The sequence below is a fragment of the Oncorhynchus mykiss genome, chromosome 28 (genome assembly GCF_013265735.2).
Source record: "Oncorhynchus mykiss isolate Arlee chromosome 28, USDA_OmykA_1.1, whole genome shotgun sequence".
Taxonomy (NCBI): Eukaryota; Metazoa; Chordata; class Actinopteri; order Salmoniformes; family Salmonidae; genus Oncorhynchus; species Oncorhynchus mykiss.
In genome coordinates this window covers 14314337-14322899 of record NC_048592.1, presented here as the reverse complement: position 1 = coordinate 14322899, position 8563 = coordinate 14314337, and positions in this window count along the sequence as shown.

The window sequence follows — 8563 nt, the reverse complement described above, 5'->3', positions numbered from 1 at the left end:
ATTATTATTCACCTGATGACATTATTTATTTATTGTTAGCTAACATAAGATGTAGGTCCCTGGGTCGCTGATATGCGTGGGCGGGGGGTCCCTGGGAAAGAAAAGTTGGAAAACTCCTGTGGAAGGATGTTTTGGGCATAAAGCATGTGCTTCTCTGAGGGGATTTGGTTTTAAAGTGTACACTTCTCAGAGGGTCGTTGTGTTACAAGTATGCATTGCTTACGGCCTTTATTTTTAAGTGTACACTACTCATGCACAACTCGGCATGTCTCTTTGTTAGTGTGGACTATTCTAAGGGGACTCTGTTAAATTGTGCATTACTCTTAGTAAGGACCCTGAGTCTAAGCTGTGCGTAGTGCGTAGTAAAACTCTGCTCTAGTCTGGAGGAGCCGGGTTGGGGGTTTAAAGTGAGGAGCTGCTCTGCTCTGCTCTGAGGGACCCTGTGCTGGGCTGTGACGGGTGACGGTGCGCTGCGCTTCAATACACCAGCTCTTTTGTCCTTCACACTCTGCAGCTCCCTGATAGCTCCTCCCTCCTCCCCCTCCTCCTTTTCCTCATCCTCCATGCTCCACTCCTCCCTGCTCTGCTCTCCCCTCTACTCTGCTCTGTGTTCAGCTGCCTTGGGCCTCCCCTCAGCCTCCCCTCTGCTCCTCGGGGCTAGGCCTGGGAGACATGACTGCACCCTTCCTCTCTGAATGACTGACTGGCTGTAATGTCTGGCTGGACAAGACCCATCAAAAAGCATGTTGGCAATAAAAATGGGGAAGGAATGGTTGGAGAGGAAAATAATCACTAAACGTGTTATTGCTCACTGTGTAGAGAAGAACAGAGACAGAGGGTCTGAAATTATGTTGAATGAGATCAATTCTATCTGGGAATAAGTCTGATCGAATCAAATCAGTTGAATTATATTTGAATCGCAATACTTGTATTGTCTAGGTCTGTGGGACTGTGACCTAGGTAATAGTAGTGCTAGATTGGGAACAGCCGATCGACATGGCTGATTGTCACACCGGGAGAGCAAGGGGAAGGAAACAATGCTAACTGTAAACACCTCTGCATAAAATATATAATGGCTAAGAGAAAATGTGAATTGTTCCATGGTTGAATGGCACCTACCTGCTACAGTATGACGGTCGGTGAGGGTGCTACAGGACAGGACATTTGATAAAGATTCATCACTCTCCTTCTGTCCGCTTTGACCTCCTCTCACGTCCCACCACATATTAGCCACCCATTATCCAGTAATTGAAGATCTCCACTTCTCCATGCAACCCTGCAGATTCAGAATACGTGCCTACTCCTTTTGAGAAAGGTAGCTTGGGGTATTACCATAGATAGGTATCCCAGCAGTAACACCCAACACAGCCAAAGCCTGAATGAGAAATGAGGTAAACTCATAACGTAGCCTATACACAATAAAAAAACAGAATGTAGCTAGCTACCTCTACTCTGCTCTGTGTTCAGCTGCCTTGGGCCTCCCCTCAGCCTCCCCTCTGCTCCTCGGGGCTAGGCCTGGGAGACATGACTGCACCCTTCCTCTCTGAATGACTGACTGGCTGTAATGTCTGGCTGGACAAGACCCATCAAAAAGCATGTTGGCAATAAAAATGGGGAAGGAATGGTTGGAGAGGAAAATAATCACTAAACGTGTTATTGCTCACTGTGTAGAGAAGAACAGAGACAGAGGGTCTGAAATTATGTTGAATGAGATCAATTCTATCTGGGAATAAGTCTGATCGAATCAAATCAGTTGAATTATATTTGAATCGCAATACTTGTATTGTCTAGGTCTGTGGGACTGTGACCTAGGTAATAGTAGTGCTAGATTGGGAACAGCCGATCGACATGGCTGATTGTCACACCGGGAGAGCAAGGGGAAGGAAACAATGCTAACTGTAAACACCTCTGCATAAAATATATAATGGCTAAGAGAAAATGTGAATTGTTCCATGGTTGAATGGCACCTACCTGCTACAGTATGACGGTCGGTGAGGGTGCTACAGGACAGGACATTTGATAAAGATTCATCACTCTCCTTCTGTCCGCTTTGACCTCCTCTCACGTCCCACCACATATTAGCCACCCATTATCCAGTAATTGAAGATCTCCACTTCTCCATGCAACCCTGCAGATTCAGAATACGTGCCTACTCCTTTTGAGAAAGGTAGCTTGGGGTATTACCATAGATAGGTATCCCAGCAGTAACACCCAACACAGCCAAAGCCTGAATGAGAAATGAGGTAAACTCATAACGTAGCCTATACACAATAAAAAAACAGAATGTAGCTAGCTACACAGCCAAATGTAATGTAGTGAATAAATAGGTGACCTAACGGTGTGAATGTATAGATATAGTTATCTGGAGAGGAGACAGAGCTAGCCTCAGACACCGGGTCACTGCATGCCATTGGTGCTCTCTCCGACACATCATCAATCACGTCACTGTGCTGGCGTTGTGATGACTGGATGTCTGGCGGCGGCGTCTTTAACTCTAGTGTGATGACACTACAGAGGGCCACGGTGACTGGTGAATGTTTTACTGTGGGTTAGTGCACTGGTTAGTTCCTTGCAAATGAAGGCATGACGCTCAGCTCGCCGTGTTTTAGATGTGGGAGGCCACGCATGCTCAGCATTATATGAAGTTTATTATACCGTTATAAATGATTATACTCCCATTCAATTAAAACATCTACTCAACCCATGGATCTTCCCAACCCTTTCAATATACTGTAGGACTAGGCAGGCAGATTGAAGAATGGAAGAAAAACCCATTAAACTGAATGGTTATAATGTTGTCTGGGTGTGGATCCACATGGGAAAGTTCTATGAAACACATACATACCTGGATGGTTTTTATTTTCTGGTTGTTCTCGTTAGAGAGGTTCTGGAAGCGGGCCAGTTCAGCCAGGCTGTAGAGGCTGCGTTGTCTGAAGTATTTCACCACAGCTCTGTGCATCCTCTTCTGCAACAAAGAAAGCTAGGAGGGTGGGGGAGACAGGGAGAAAGAAGGAAAGAAGGAAGGGAAAGGAAAAGAGAGAAAAAGGAATTGGTAAGGCAGGAGAGGAAATTAATGGCAGTGTTCAAGAAGAATGATGGAGGGGAATAGAGAACGCAGTCAATAGCCCATTCTGCAGTACACGGGCCTGACAGGAATTTCACAGTCTCTTGGTTTCTCTGCTCACTCGTGTGCAGTCATCAGAATCCAGTCACATCTGGCTGCCAGGATGGGGGGTTAATTTTCTCTAAATGCTTCAGCAGTTTTGTTCTAGCCGAGGCAAACTCTGTGACTGCAAAGCTGATGAGTAAAATATTTCTACTTCACCCAGTTTAACTTTATACCAATCCCCTCAAGACATATTTTACACATACACACAGTCATGAACCCCCCACCGAAACTAGAAATTATTCCTAGTCTATTGGAAAGACATGCTGCTCGCTTTATTATTTGAACACAGTTTCAAGCAAAAGGGTTTCTTTCAATTCTGATAGATGCCATTGCTTTTTCTTCCTCCCTCCATTTCTCTTCTCTCCCTACAAAGCTTATCATTGCTTGGCAATGTGTTCCCCAGTGCATAGAGAAACTAAAGCAAATTAGCTCAGCCATCAACTGCTGAAGGAAAGACAATAACAGGAATGCTCTTTATGGCGTACCCTGTTAAAAACCTGTGCAGAGAACTCCATCCACATAAACAAAACAATGCTTAAATGCAGTGATAAGAGGACACTTACATGAACCATAAAGTAACTGATCCTATTGGAGGAGAAATAACACAAACCATGTTTAGGTTAACACTTGAGGAAAAGTGTTTGGTTGGAGCATTGAAGCATTTAGCTATTTGCAGGTGATTCAAAAAATAAACCCAACGCTAACATGAACTTACTATTTATGTCAACTAATTACAAATGCCTACATTCAGAATGTGTACGGTGTCTTAACAATGGGTGAGGCATCTGTGTGAGTACAATGTCTTATTACCATGGTGCTACATGTGTTTGTATTATAACAGGCCAATGCCTGTAAACCATGGTTTGATGAGTCAGAGCTTCCATTGGCTCCCTCTGCTGAATATCTAACATTTTACCGGCTCTTCAAACAACTGAGAACTTGTAACATGTTTGGAGGGAGTCATGTCATTCCTGTACACAGTATTGCTATGGGCTGTCAAACAATGTCTGCCATGATATGATCCCACCAGTGTGCTGTGTCCTTGGCAACTAGTATTTCTTCTCTGTTAGCCAGCTAGCTACTATGGAGAAAAAAAAACGTGTCACATTGTGTATTGAGAATGGCAACTGATAGAAATGAGATTGGCAGAGGGGTATGAAAATCAGCAAATCAATCAAAAACCAACAATTCACTACATTACCTTAAATCTGTTTTGTATTTTTAATGAGAAAATTTGAGATTTTGGTTACCTAGGTAAACACATTAATAAGTCTACATTTTTAAAAACAACACTGAGAAACATTGTCTATTCTATAATGATAGTCAATTTAAGTAAATTACAGGCATATTATCAAGCTTAATTTGGGTAGAGAACGTGAATGCTGGGACGGTGGTGCTATTCTAAACCTGTCTAGAGTTTGAAACAAACAGAAATGGTTGAGGGAGGCTGAATCCAGAGTAAAAGAAAATCAGGCTTTGATCATGAGCGTGGAGAATCCTGTCCACAGGATTTTATTTCTGCATGCATTTCTCACTTGATAACATTCATGCAGTCAGATGACGAATTGCTCAAGTAAAGGTATTAGTCATTTTGGGAAACAAATCATGTCTATTGCTTATTGCCAGTGCAGTGCCGGGCAGTGCATGTTTTATTTCCTGGTTAGGCTATAGAATATGGTTGTCATCTGCAATTCCTCTCAAGATCAAAGTTAAATTGCGTCCCGGACCATAAAGACCAAAACGATTCTGTAGTCTCACAACTATTCAATACCTTTGGGAGTATAAGTTGTTCTGTAGTTTCTCATTTAAAACCTTTGGGAGTATTAGCATTGCAAGTGCATTCTCTTTTTCTATTCTTTACCTGTGCTTGCTATGGTTCTCTCTCCCATTGACCACCTAGTGAACAGAAGCTAATGTGTAACATAAACATAATGAAACATGTCACCTTGGAACACCTTGAAAGACAATTCATGCAAACGCATAAAGACTAAGGATGCATCCGAAATAGCACCCTATTCCCTTTATAGTGCACTACTTCAGACTAGAGCCCTATGGGCCCTGGTGAAAAAGTAGTGCACTATAAAGGGAATAGGGTGCGATTTCGGATGCATCCTTATTCAGAGACCCATTCAAGACTGCATAGTGAACTTAGTTTTTATGCGTTTGCATGAATTCCATCCACCCATCGACTCTCTCAACTCCCCCTTGGCAGAAATACTACTATATCACATCCATAATCCTCCTACACTAAAGTTATCGCATTAAGATCAGATTACTGCAGTAACCTCCTCATTGGTTGCCCAACTAAAACCATCCAAAAATAACTGACCATGCAAAGAAACAATCCAATCAACTGGCAAACTAAATATAATATACACTTAACGCCCAGTTAATTAGGTATACCACCCCAATCACAAAAATGAATCGCTCCTACAGACAGTGAGTCACTTGGCTTGCTATATAATGCAGGCAGACAGGCATCGAGGCATTCAGTTACTGATCGATTGAGCATTAGAATGGGCAAAACAAGTGACCTAAGCGACTATGAGCATGGAATGATCGTCGGTGCCAGGCACGCCGGATCCAGTATCTCATAAACGGCAGTCCTCCTGGGCTTTTCACGCATGACATTGTCTAGGGCTGCGAAAACAGCTCGTTGATGAGAGAGGTTGAAGGAGAATGGCAAGAATCGTGCAAGCTAACAAACAGACAAATGAAGGCGCAGTACATATGTGTTGTGCAATACGGCATCTTGGAATGCACAACTCTTCGATCCTTGTCACGGATGGGCTATTGCAGCAGATGACCATACCAGGTTCCACTCCTATCAGCTAAAAACAAGACGAAGCGGCTCCAGTGGACATTGAGGAGTGGAAAAACATTGCCTGGTACGACGAATCCTGGTTCCTGTTGCATCATGGACCCATCCTGCTTGGTGTCAACCGTACAGGCTGGTGGCGGTGGTGTACCGCCATCCAGTTTGCAGTAACTGTGTGATGCCATCACGTCAGCATGGATAAAACATCCTTGTGGACCATTTCCGACTTGTAGAATCCATGACCCGAAGAATTCAGGCAAAAGAGTGGTCCGACCTGGTACTAGATGAGTGTACCTAATAGACTGGCCGGTGAGTGTAATTTCATATCTTATCATATCATGATTTAAATGTATGATTCAATGGTCATTAAAAAATGCATCTGTTTGGTTCCTTTTGTCAAACACACACACAGCCTCCCGCTTGGCGATCATGAAGGCATTCTTAAGTTCTCTGTACTCATGGGCCAACTCAACCTTCTCTTTAAGGGCTACCTTTAGGTCAGCCTACAACACACACAGAGAAACACAAGTTCAGTTATACTTTTTTTAAACCAGGTTTCACATATCTTGATAACAAGGTTTCCTGTCACATCAAGCAGTTGACAGGGCTTATGAGAATGGTCACAGAGAGTATTGGGGAGACATGGCAGGTTGCAGTTTTCTAAGTGAGTACAGTATGCCTGAGGAGTTCCATCATGGTGGTTGGTTCCATCAAGCCCTAGTGGAGGAGAGCTGCTACAGTTCTACCAAAGAACAACACATGCTGTAGCAGAAGTTATACTGTACTTAATACTGTACACGTTGGATGTCAGATACTATATAAGTCATCAAAGATATGGATCACTGTCCCAGGTTGGGCCTACAGACAGGAGTGATACGCATTCTTATGATCCCATAGGCCTGGGAGTGAAGTCATAGATTTATGTATTTAGGAAATACTGTATACTCAGCATTATGACGAGCTTACAATTGATTTCCAATAACATATTTTGTCATAGGTTGTTTAGGAGATGGAACGTGTACATGTCTGTGAGACTGTCTCTGTATGTGCTCGTAAGTGTATACCGGTGTACGTGTGAGTCTTACAAACTAGGGCACACAGGGACAAACACAGACAATTAAACTGGACACTATTCGGGGGAATCAAGCAAATAAATAACAATCTCTCTCTCTCTTTCCTCTTCTCGCCACTCCTCCCCCCCTGTATCCTGGTGCCTATCTCGACTGCACTGTACTATACTGTACCTGCAGAACGAAGGAACATAATGAAGTGTGTCTCTGCAGTAAAACACAACAGCAGCAGCACTAAAGTGATGAGTTTAACCCAGCAGAAAGAGAGGGAGAGAGACGGGCCGTAAACATGACAAATGCCTGCTATTGATTTCAGGTTTAATTACAGCAGGCAAGGCATGCAGCACTACTGACAAAGCCCATCTGATGGGTGCTGTTTTCTGAAGTGTAAATTGAACAAATTACACTTCATTGCCCATAAGAAACTGATGGCGTCTGCGGTTTGTTTGCATTGTTTACTTTATCCACAGTGACTACGTCGAACGTCAGCTAACCGCTTGATTAAATTAACGAAGGACGACACTGTGTTGATGGTGGAAACGCTTCGGAAATGTTTGGGTTTGGGGACTGGAGATGGCAGCCAGCTTACCTGCAGGACAACAAGACAAGCTGATTCCATTTAATTTCATTTAAACTGACTCAGTGTTACTCTTTGTTAATGTGTCTACAGTATATACAAGCAACAGAGGTGAATTATGTTTGTTGATGCTGAGGAAACCCGATGAGCATGCCATCAAAAACACACACACACACACACACACACACACACACACACACTCCTCCTCTGAGCTGATAGCCATGCTAATTGGCTCTACCTGACAGTTAACATCCCAACAGTCAACATCCATAGTGACCTCCAGGGCCTTCCAATGATATGAGGTCAGCATCTTTCTCCTGTGTAATTTCATATCTCAAATGTGTCCAGCCATTACAGTGTGTGCGCCATTCTCTGAGTCACGCACGGCGGTTCCCAAATGCTTAGTGTGCTTATTATGTTACGCTAATGTGGATATTATGTGAGTGCTTTATATTGAACCTAATGATCAAAGTAACCCATTTCCTTATAACGTAGCACTCTCTCTAACTCTTGATCTTTTCATTTGGTGAGAGGGACTATAGGTCTATTGTTGTTTCCATTTGATTTCTTCAAGTGAAAAAGGCTAAAGCTCTTTTTGCATGACTGCCTTTTATCAGGCTAATGGGACTTGTATCTATAAGGAAGACTTCCTAATTCTTAAATTGTCTCACGCCAACAACTTCTTTAAAAGTTGCTGCGCTCGCGGATGCATGGCGGCCTAAGCTCCATTGCCTTTTCTTGTTTTGAACTAATGCATTCTTGATCACCGTTTAATGAAACTCTATACCACATGGCGATTTCACATTAGATAAGCCATGTGAGACTCCCATCAGCCACGAGGCCCTGGCTGGGCTGATCATCCTATCCTGCATGCTGTAGATGAAATCCTTACAATGTATAAGGCTTTAAAACAAAGCATTTAAATATCC